Source organism: Triticum aestivum, chromosome 1D, assembly GCF_018294505.1.
Source record: "Triticum aestivum cultivar Chinese Spring chromosome 1D, IWGSC CS RefSeq v2.1, whole genome shotgun sequence".
NCBI classification, from domain to species: domain Eukaryota; kingdom Viridiplantae; phylum Streptophyta; class Magnoliopsida; order Poales; family Poaceae; genus Triticum; species Triticum aestivum.
This window is the reverse complement of record NC_057796.1, coordinates 436,288,640-436,300,562: the sequence shown is the minus strand read 5'-3', so window position 1 is coordinate 436,300,562 and position 11,923 is coordinate 436,288,640. Positions and strand designations below refer to the sequence as shown.

General features: G+C 46.0%; 1 pseudogene; it reads left to right on the top strand.

The window, feature by feature from the left end:
• Positions 1–8,838: 8,838 nt before the first annotated feature.
• LOC123160139 (protein FAR1-RELATED SEQUENCE 5-like) lies at positions 8,839–11,037 on the top strand (annotated as a pseudogene).
• The last annotated feature ends 886 nt before the right edge of the window (positions 11,038–11,923 follow it).

Genomic DNA, 11,923 nt, shown 5'->3' with positions numbered 1-11,923 from the left:
ACCGTCGACCTCCTCCAGCCTCCACGGGCTACTGTCGACCTCCTCCAGCCTCCACGGGCTCCTGTTCATCCAGCCTCCACCGCGCGCTACTCCACCGGCTACTGTTCAACCACCCCTCCATGGGCACCCCTCCACCGTCTACTGTTCATCTAGCCCTCCACACCATGGGGTCCTGTTCAACCACCCCTCCACGGGCACCCCTCCACCGTCTACTGTTCATCCAGCCCTCCACACCACGAGGTCCTGTTCATCCAGAGGCAACGCCACCGCTCACTGTTCATCCAATCGATCGGCTTCAGTTAGCAGCAGTAGCGAAGGAATCGCTCGATCGGGTTCAGTTAACAGCCATCGATCGATCGCTCGGGTTCAGTAACGCGTAGCCTGCAGTGCAATCGCTCGGGTTCAGTTAGAGCCCAACGCCTCGCTCGGGTTCAGTTAGAGCCAACGCCTCGCACACACGCGCGTACGTGTATGAGAGAAACGCGCATCGCTCGGCCCCCGACCTCCCACCGTAACCGGGAACTCCCCGAAATTTTCCTCCCCCTCGCTTCTATCACGGTTTTTTCCATCATGGACGGCCCAAAGAATGTCATGCAGCTGCGTCTCCGGCCCGCCCAGGACGAAAAGCCCATTTTCTGTCATGATTTTTCGTCATAGAAGTAGGAGCCCACCACATCTATAATGATACCGGGTTTTGTCACAATTATCGTCATAGAAGTGTCATATGTATGATAGAAAAAATTTCGTTCGGCCCAAAATGTCACGGATGTGTCTTTTTTTTGTAGTGCTCATACTACTAGTAACTAGCTATGTTACCATTTTTCTCTCTTTCTTCATTTATTGCTTGCCACATCATCTATTTTATCTACATATGTGTGATGTTACTACCTATGTTACTCCCACTGTGAGTAGTCTTAGTAGTGACGCCCTACTTCAACGTCGCACGGTGGGCATGCTGCTTGTGCAACCGAGAGTTCATTGAATGAGTAACCTAAGGACGAAAGAAGTCATGCAAATATCAATTCAAAACTGCATGTGCCACCTAATTGCTGAATGAAACATCTCTAAAGAGGAAACAATATGTACAACAACATGGTAAGCCGTCCAGTTGTTCAGTGAGAAATGTAAACACGAAATACAAAATGTCTACCGGAATATGTAATCCAAGTAAACTGATGACAACCCAAATCAATGACCCTACGTAAATTGTGGAAATATATCAATTCCCAGAAACTACAAGTGCAAATCTATCAAATCGAAACAAACTACGTGCGCACATCTATCAAGCCAAGGAACTGCATGTGCAAATCTATAAAACATTCCCAACTCAAATCTATCAGATAGGACCAAACTGCATGTGCAAATCCTCCAAACTCAACTATTGTAAGCCATAAAAAAGCAGGATTTCATGTAAAAATGCTAAATTTCAAAAGTATTACTCCCTCAATTTACTTATACAAGGCCACTGATGTCTACTACACAACCTTCTTCTTGTAGACGTTGTTGGGCCTCCAAGTGCAGAGGTTTGTAGGACAGTAGCAAATTTCCCTCAAGTGGATGACCTAAGGTTTATCAATGTGGGAGGCGTAGGATGAAGATGGTCTCTCTCAGACAACCCTACAACCAAATAACAAAGAGTCTCTTGTGTCCCCAACACACCAAATACAATGGTAAATTGTATAGGTGCACTAGTTCGGCGAAGAGATGGTGATACAAGTGCAATATGGATGGTAGATATAGGTTTTTGTAATCTGAAAATATAAAAACAGCAAGGTAACTAATGATAAAAGTGAGCACAAATGGTATTGCAATGCGTTGAAACAAGGCCTAGGGTTCATACTTCCACTAGTGCAAGTTCTCTCAACAATAATAACATAATTGGATCATATAACTATCCCTCAATATGCAACAAAGAGTCACTAATAGCGGAGAACAAACGAAGAGATTATGGTAGGGTACGAAACCACCTCAAAGTTATCCTTTCTGATCGATCTATCATAGAGTTCATACTAGAATAACACCTTAAGACACAAATCAACCAAAACCCTAATGTCACCTAGATACTCCAATGTCACCTCAAGTATCCGTGGGTATGATTATACGATATGCATCACATAATCTCAGATTCATCTATTCAATCCAACACAAAGTACTTCAAAGAGTGCCCCAAAGTTTCTACCGGAGAGTCAAGAAGAAAACATGTGCCAACCCCTATGCATAGGTTCATGGGCGGAACCCGCAAGTTGATCACCAAAACATACATCAAGTGGATCACGTGATATCCCATTGTGACCACAGATAAGCACGACAAGACATACATCAAGTGTTCTCAAATCCTTAGAGACTCAATCCGATAAGATAACTTCAAAGGGAAAACTCAATCCATTACAAGAGAGTAGAGGGGGAGAAACATCATAAGATCCAACTATAATAGGAAAGCTCGCGATATATCAAGATCGTATCACCTCAAGAACACGAGAGAGAGAGAGAGAGAGATCAAACACATAGCTACTGGTACATACCCTCAGCCCCGAGGGTGAACTACTCCCTCCTCGTCATGGAGAGCGCCGGGATGATGGAGATGGCCACCGGTGAGGGATCCCCCTCCGGCAGGGTGCCGGAACAGGGCCCGATTGATTTTTGGTGGCTACAGAGGCTTGCGGCGGCGGAACTCCCGATCTATTCTGCTCTGTGATGTTTTTAGGGTATATGGACATATATAGGCGAAAGAAGTCGGTAAGGGGAGCCATGAGGGGCCCACGAGGGTGGAGGGCGCGCCCGGGGGGGTGGGCGTGCCCCCTGCCTCGTGCCTTCCTCGTTGTTTCCCTTACGTACACTCCAAGTCCTCTGGATTGCTTCCGTTCCAAAAATAACTCCCCCGAAGGTTTCATTCCGTTTGGACTCCGTTTGATATTCCTTTTCTGCGAAACACTGAAATGAAACAAGGAGAAAAACAGAAACTGGCACTGGGCTCTGGGTTAATAAGTTAGTCCCAAAAATAATATAAAAGTGCATAGTAAAGCCCATTAAACATCCAAGATGGATAATATAATAGCATGAATACTTCATAAATTATAGATACGTTGAAGACGTATCAGCCACTATGAAATATAAAATTTGCATCTAGAAAAGGCCACCAACAGTAATCAAGGCAAAAATTAATGATGTTTCCTCATACTAGTAACTTGTTTAATACTTACATGCATGCAGTCAAAATGACACTTAGTTACTTGATCCACTCAGTTTTCTTGCATGCATGTGGTGTATTAATGATCCCAATAAATGAAAAAAAAGTTAGGTTGCAAAACCTGCATTAAATTTTACCTTAGTACCTGTAATTTGAGTTTGCGGCCTTGTATATAAAAATGGAGGGGGTAGTTTCCGAGGCATTCTGCCAATTAGAAAAAACCCAATAATGATTTCAATACGCGTGGATCAAATATTTGAAACCCGGATGGGAGATCCGTACATATTCGGCACGACTCTAGATTTTCCCTCCTACCTACGATTTGATAGGTATTGGTGCATGCTAACTAATAATTCTTAACCATCCAAAAAAGATAGATCCTCTTGATTTCAAATCGCCAAACTAGACGGATATCGCGTCAGAAAGAGTACTTACAACGCAAGGATTGCTGGATCCTTCCACCATGTGGTCCCACCAACAACCTGCTTCCCGCCAATCTTCGCACGACATTGTCGCTCCAGTTCATCCATACCTTCCTAGGCATCGGTTTATTTGTCATCGAGATCCAATCCTAGGGAGGTGCAGACACATGAGAGATGGTGGCAATTGCTTTCATCAAAAAGGGGGGTTCGGCGGCTAAATAGGGCGCTTCCAATGCCTCACGACGCGCGGACCAGTGACAGTGGGGTGGATGCCCAGACGAATTAACCAAAGCACCAAGAGCGCGCCCAATAAGTAGACGCGACGACGTGCAACTACAACCCACACACGGGCACCCGTGCCAACTTTACGGTTGGAAGGTCTGACTACTGTTTTATGCCTAATAGATACACGTTGCATGGGAGCAAATCAAACCATCCATGATGTTACGGAGATACGTGACCTTATCAAGGAAAGAGATGTAAACAGAGTGAAAATAAGCCTGACGCAAATTCAGTGAGTCATGGCTTAGCTCAGCTAGGTAGATTTCCTGGGCGTTCGACAGTGTGGCTTGGTAATTTCCTTCACGAAATTGCGGAGTCCATCGCCCGTGATTGTACTTCTATCATGAGCTAATCTAAATCTCTCTATACCGGAAAAAATAAATCAAACCATCCATGATGTTAGTCGGATGCACCTAAAACAGGCATCGGTGCACACAAAAAATCAGACGGTCTAATAACCGAGAAGAAGGGTTTGATACAAAAACCTAGCTCATCCAGCTTCAACACGTCTTCTGGCTAGGCGCGAGCGGCGCATGCTACACTGGCGGCTAGTCGGCGGTGCCGATCAACAACGTCTCCTCATATGGCGCCTTCATGCGTAATTTACACGCCTGTGGCGAATAAGGAGGTCAAGCGTAAAAATAATTTTTTTTGAAGGGGTTTCAGTATGAGAAATAAGATCCTTCAGAGATCATGTAGAGTAAATATAACACGGGCATGCTGGCGAATTATTAACTCATTGACTCTAAAATTATTAGCCCCGCAAAAAAGAAGAACACCAAAATTATTAGTCAAGTAATTACTCCATATTATACAGCAAAGAATATGTAAGTAGGAATAAAATCAAAGAAAAAACTATGACTTCCCAAAAGAAAAAAAAAACATCCAACTGGGATTTTATTTTATTTTTGAGATTCCATATCCAACTGGGTGGGGATCATATTTTCTGGGAGGGGACTCTGTCCGGAGCTCTGGCTAAGCTACCCGACTGTTGGGGCCGTGACGACGATGTTGCCGGAGTCGCAGAAGATGACGACGCGCTTGGGGTCGAACCCAGTCGGCGGCGCGTCCTCCCCGTGGTCGTAGAAGTGGACGCAGACCTCGGGCCTGTCTTTCAAGATCAGGGACGCCGCGTCGATGGCGCCGCAGTCCACCAGCTCCGGCCACGACTTCCTCTGCTCGCGATCGGGTGCCGCCGAGGGGGCTTCATCTTCTTCTGCTCCGGCCCTCCGAGCCCTGAGAACGGACGAGAAGGTCGCTCCCATCCTCCAAAGCCTCTGACGGCGGGCAACGAACTGCGCACGGGTTCAGACTTCTTTTTTCTTCCTTTTGTCTCTCTGCACGTACGCGCGGCCTTGAAATCGTTTTGCGCTCCAGCAACAGCTTACCCCTGTATTTGTACTCTCGGTCGACGGCGCACGTTGACACGATTCGACTCGTACTGCTGAACGGACGGGAGCAAATCCGCTACTTGGACACACGCCTTCACCGGTCGAACTAGACTACAGCAAGTGCCCGGCCTGGACTCCTATAACGCGGCGTAAGTTGGCCTCTGTTGTAAATATAGTCCCGATAACTGCCACACGTGTGGTGTATCAAGTGGTTGTGCCGCACGCCTTGTGTGGCATGGAGGAACCCGCCCGCACGACCGCCTCCGGGCGCGCAAAGCCACAGCCCGCACGTCCGGTGTGTGGCAAACCCGCCCACACGTCCGGGCCAGACGACCACGCTGCCCGCATGACCCAGCCGTCCCGGCCTCCTTTCGATCCCCAGTCCCGACTGCCGCCATCGTCTCCCACCTCTCGATCGCCTACCTCCATCGCCGGCCTTCTCTGGTTGCCATGGCAACCAGAGCAGACCCGTAGTGCCTTCCCACCGCTAACCACACCCCCCTCCCCCCAGCCCCACCCCCTCGCCCCCACTCCAACCCCGCCCTCCAAAGACAACCAGCTAAAAGCAGGTGAATCTCGGATCTCCTACTGCTTCTCGTCCTTCTTCTGGGCAGAAAATTGCAAATTTATCAATGAAGGTGGCGACTGGATCCACGCTATCGGGGCAAAACACTACATGGTTTTGTGTGTCTTCGCATTTGCCAAGCAGCATACACCAGATCTGCCATGTACTACGCTAGAGTTAAGCTTAAGTTCTCAGTTCGCTTGGTGCAAGTACTTGGTAATGAATGGATGCGTAGGAATCCCTAAAAAAAGGGAGAGAAATGAGAAATTTGGAATAAAGGGGGGGTAGGAAAATTAGTTGCCACTTGTGTCTAACGTCAGTTGCCACCTATCGTTGCCGTTAACTGCCACCATGTTAACCTGTTGCTTCCCATCCTATTGTGGTGGCTGTTGCCATCGAATCGAAAGGATAGCTGGCACCCAGATTTTAGAAAAAAGAGTGGATGTCCATGTCCTACTTGCCATGATGTGTTGGTTGCCTACGCATGAAAATGTGATAAGACTGCCGTGTTATCTTGTACGTGCAAGCAGTAGAAGAATACATTTTTTGCGGATTGTTGATGCGTTCTTGTTCATGCAGTGATTGAGAACACATTGGCAGAAACAAAACGTGGAAAGAATGAATCACGAAGATGGCGCTGATCCTTGGGTTTCTCAAAGGCCAGAAACGCCCCCTTGGGATGCAGCAGAGTACAGTCAACTCATTTCTGCAGGGCCGTTGCTGCCACTAATGGAGTAGTACGCAGGCATTGGTATGATGCATGATAACAAAGAGAAGAACATTTGCCATGTTCGCGATGATGAAGATGACATTCTACTTATGTCCTACACTGTCATTTTTCGCAGGTTCTTATGACCAAAATACACTCAGGGGGGCACCATGGCAAGTTCAGTCACATGGCGCTAACACTGACAAATGTACGGGCGGCCAACTTCAACTAGCTAATGTGGCAAATCAAGGTAACGCATACGAAAATGAAACATACTGGTGTGGACATGAAAAATAAACTTACAAAGGATGGCAAAAGACTCACGAGTTATGTCGAGAAAAATGCAGAACCTTCATGCAGCACGTGGCATCAGGCGGCACCCATGTACCTGCCATCGACGTCATACACAAGTGAGTCCATAAAAAAGTGAAGTTGCAGACGGTGAATTAGCAGAAGGAGCATAGTTGACAACTGCAGTTGCCATGACTGAACAACTGCAGTTGCCATCCCTGGACAGCTGCAGTTGCCATGTCTGGACAGCTGCAGTTGCCATGCCTGGACAGCTGCAGTTGCCATGCCTGGACAGCTGCAGTTGCCATGCCTGGACAACTGCAGTTGCCATGTATGATAAAAAATGTGATTGCAATGTATAAACAACCATGGATGGCAAGTGTGAACAAATCTGTGTGGCATGGTTGGACCACTGCATGTTCCATGTTGAAGAAACTACAGTTGCCATGCATTGACCAACTACTACCATGATTACAGGTTATTACGATGGTGCTACCTCGGCAAACGTCTCATGGCAAGCTTCACAGATTGCAGACAGAGCACGTTAATTTGGTGTGACAGACCACACAAGATGGGCACATGCGACACAACAAGGTAAGGAAATTTGAACCACAAAAACATAACTGCATTTGTTTTTGTGGGAATAGCATGTGAGGAAAAGAAGATTTGTAGCAGTGATGGTGGAAAAAATCAAACAGAAAACGCTAACAAGTGGTCGTGTGCAATGACTCATATATTGTCTTCGGGATTTGCCAATTGCTAAAAGCATGTGTGCAACACTAATGATTGATCGCATTTGCCTAGTGAGCTCAAGCCTAGAATACAAAGATTTGATGCTAGAATATACTGGTTGCCATGTATTGGCAACAGTATTTGCCATGTATGTAGGACTGCAGCTACCATTGATATAGAATCCAAGTTTTGGTACTAAAAGGAGCCGGTTGCCATGCATTGGCAACAGTAGTTGCCATGTTTGTTGGACTGTAGCTGCCATGACTGGAGAACTACAGTTGCCATGCATGTCCACATGCAGACTCACGGCTTGCTGTTTGAATGATGTCATGCCAAATCACTTGCAGTTTATGTACTCCGTTACGATAAACATGTCATTCAAGCAAAATCTTACGCTCGTACCTGTTTTTTATTACAGGGCCTTCAACTACAATCAACAACGGCGCGGGGACATCTACTTCGGGGAGCTCTGAGCGCACGGAAGACGCGTTCCACCAGCCAGCCAACAATCATGCTGCAAACAATGCCGAGTCAGAGTCAGAAATGGCAATCATTCTAGCAATGCCGACAAGCACACCTTTGAACACAAGCACTGACAACACTCAAGTAGATGAAAGTGCCGCCGATACTGAAGTGAATGATGAAACTGATGACGAAGCACAAGGGGATGAAGATGGTGGGCAATCAGAGATCATGGTACCTCAGCCACCTTACGTTGGGCAGAGATTTTAATCGTTTGCAGAGGCAAAGGAATTCTACCAGACATATGCAAAGTTCCATGGATTTGCGGTCAACACCGAATACCATAGGAAAATTAAGAAAACTAACGAGTACAGCAGAGGTGAGATGAGGTGCCACAAGGCACGAAGGAACAAGAAGGGGAAAGGTGTTGCGCCTGTCGTTCCGGAACGAAAGAGAGGTATCATTCTCAAGACGAAATGCCCTGTGCGGTGTAAGCTAAACGTAGATGGAGCACATGGGTGGTCACTGAATATTTTGACGAGCACAACCACAAACTCATAAAGAAGTTCGACCTGGTAAAATTTCTGACCGCCCACAGAGGATTCACCCCCCTCGAGAAGAAATTCATAAAGCTGCTACATGATTGTAACGTCGGTCCATCAAGAATGGTCCAGATACTATCACTCATCCACAGCAAAAAAGGGACTTTGAGTAGCATGCCCTACATACCAGCTGACGTCACAAACCTAAAGGCAAAGTACCATAGAGAGAGCAAGTTGGCTGACATAGAGGCCACAATGGCCTACTTCGATGAGAAAGCGAAGGAAGATCCAGATTTCTTCTACAGGATAAGATTGGACGATGATGACCGTGTCAGGAACATGTATTGGGTGGATGGTGCTGCAAGAAGAGCCTACAAACATTTCCGAGATTGCATTTCATTCGACGCGACATATCTCACTAATATGTACAAGATGCCATGCGCTCCATTCATAGGAATAAATAACCACAATCAGTCGTTGCAGTTCGGATGCGGGCTCGTTCGGAACAAAGACACGGATGGGTACGTTTGGCTGTTCAAGACCTTCTTGGAGTACATGGGTGGACTTGCTCCGATGAACATAATAACAGACCAGGATTTTAGCATGCGCGCAGGCATAGAGGAGGTCTTTCCGCTGGCAGTGCACAGGCACTGCAGGTGGCACATTATAAAGAAGGCCAAGGAGACACTAGGACCGTTCTTTGCTGGCCGTCCAGACCTGCACAAGGCATTCGAGCTGTGCGTGGACCACAGCTTGACGGTGGAGGAGTTTGAAAGGAGCTGGATGACTATGATTGAAACATATCAAGTCCAAGACCACGAGACGCTTGCTAGCTTGTGGGAGAAGCGAATGTACCGGGTGCCGGCCTACTTAATGCAGTGCTTCTTCCTGTTTCTGCAGACTACATAGCGCAGTGAGGGGTTCAATGCTGTTTTGAAGCGGTACGTGAGCCCTGGCAACTCATTACTACAGTTTGCCAAGCAGTACACCGCTTTGCAACAAAAAATACTGGGATCCGAGCTACAGCAAGAAGCAAACACCGCGCTCAAGCAGCCAAAATTGCTAACGTATTTACCAATGGAGAGGCAGATGAACAAGATATACACCAACATGATTTTTAACAAGTAAGTCAGTTGTGTTACAATCTTATTTGCACAAATCATGAAGGTACCAGGTGCCATGTAGAATGCAATGCAGTTGAAATGCTTATTTGAAAATGATGATTGTGTTGAAAAGTAGCCATTAGGTACAGAGTAAACATGATATGTAGTTGCCGTGCTTAATGAACTACAGTTTGCCATGTTCACTCAACTGCAGTTACCATGTTTGCGTAACTGCAGTTGCCATGTTTGATGAATTGCAGTTGCCATGTTTAATGAACTGTAGTTGCCATATTTAATGAAATGTAAATTCCAATGGCCATGATGGTATGGAATGCAAATGCCAAATTGAAGTTGTTATGTAGTTGCCATGTTTAAATGAAATGCAGTTGCCATGTTTAATGAACTGCAGTTGCCATGTTTACTCAACTGCAGTTGCCATGTTTAATGAACTGTAGTGCCCATGTTTGAACGAATTGTAATCCCATTAGCCACAACAAACAAAAGGTGCTACAAAAAACTGCACACAAGAGTTTAACAAAAAACACACAAAACTTGCAGATTCCAGGAAGAAATAAAGCGTGCCAGCATGTACACGGCTTTCCAGGTGGACGAACATACGTTCAAGGTGTGTTCTATCATGGGCATGTCGGATTCAGAACCTGAAGACCCAGACAAGGGAAGGAACTACTTTGTGAAGGCATCGATAAGCGAAGGCGAATACTACCGCCAATGCTGCAAATTCGAACGGGACGGGATTGTGTGCTGTCACATTCTAAAAGTAATGGACTTGAATGCGGTGACACTAATGCCCCGCCATTTCATAAGGCGGCGATGGACTTGGGACGCTGACGACGCATTGGCGCCGCAAACATCAAACACAGTTTTGGCCGTGCATGACGAGAGACCAGAGTCAACCATGGAAGCCGTGAGGCACGTTGTGTTGCCAAAGAACTATGCTGAACTAATTGATGAAGCGTGCAAGAGTGATGAGACAGCAAAGGTCGCAGAAAAACACAGGAAGGCCCTCAAAAGAGAGCTTGATGAGATCAAGAAGAGGAAAGCTGAGGAAGCCTTACACAGGTTCCCCCGCACATCAAGTGTGCCTTCGTCCACAGGGCCATTATCTGAAAACTCGGAGGTAGGATCTGGAACAGCAAGCACACAAACACAGGTTAGGAACCCGTCCCGTTCCATCACAAAAGGGCGTCCAAAAGAGATAAGATACAAATCCGGATTGGAGATTCAAGCAAAACATAAGAAACCAAAGAAAGGGACGGGCAATCCGTAAACAACATTGGAGCACTTTGACTTGGTCCATGGTGACATTTTTTTTGTAATGTAGATGTTCTAAATTTTGTAAAAACTAGAGAATGACTCTTCAAGTGCATCAGAATCTGAAGTAAAAATGCCATGAAGGAATAGCTGCAGTTGCCACGGGTATGGCACTGAATTTGCCATGTTACATGAACTGAATCTGCCATGCAATTTCTGCTGAATCTGCCATGCAATTTCTGCTGAATCTGCCATGCCATTTCTACTGAATCTGCCATGCCATTTCTACTGAATTTGCCATGTTATTTTTTACTGAATTTGCCATCTTATTTTTTAGTGAATCTGCCATGTTAGTTGTACTGAACATGCCATGTTAGTTGTACTGAATCTTCACCGCGTAGATTTCCATGTTCAGTAAGCGCATTTTAGTCACACATATTGTATTCTGGTGCAAACTATGGGAAACAAGCTGAAACGCTCTCGTGCAGCAACCGCACAGGTTACTGCTCCATGATCAAACTACCATGCTAGCCGGTACAGTTAGCAGTGCAAAAAACCCAAAAATCCAAACAAGAAAGAACGATAACTTTCACTAACCATGACTGATCAACTACATTTGCCATGTTTTCAGACATCAAGGACGTATTCAAAACACCATGCTGGTACTACCAACCCACAAGCACATAATAATACTGAAAACACATAAACGTATCTGTTGTCAAACCTAAGTAGGTTCACATCCACACATATATTACAAACTATTCAAATGTCACTCACACGCCACCACTGTATACTAGGCTACGGGGAGATGCAGTCATAGCATATTACAAAGGACATAGTTTTGAAAAAACAAGGTAATACCTTACATTCCTCGGCAACAGAATGTAAGGTAGGCGTTCGGTCAGGAGCACCACGTGATCACTTGTACTTCTTGTGGCTTTCTTCACAGCTTCCTCTATGAACTC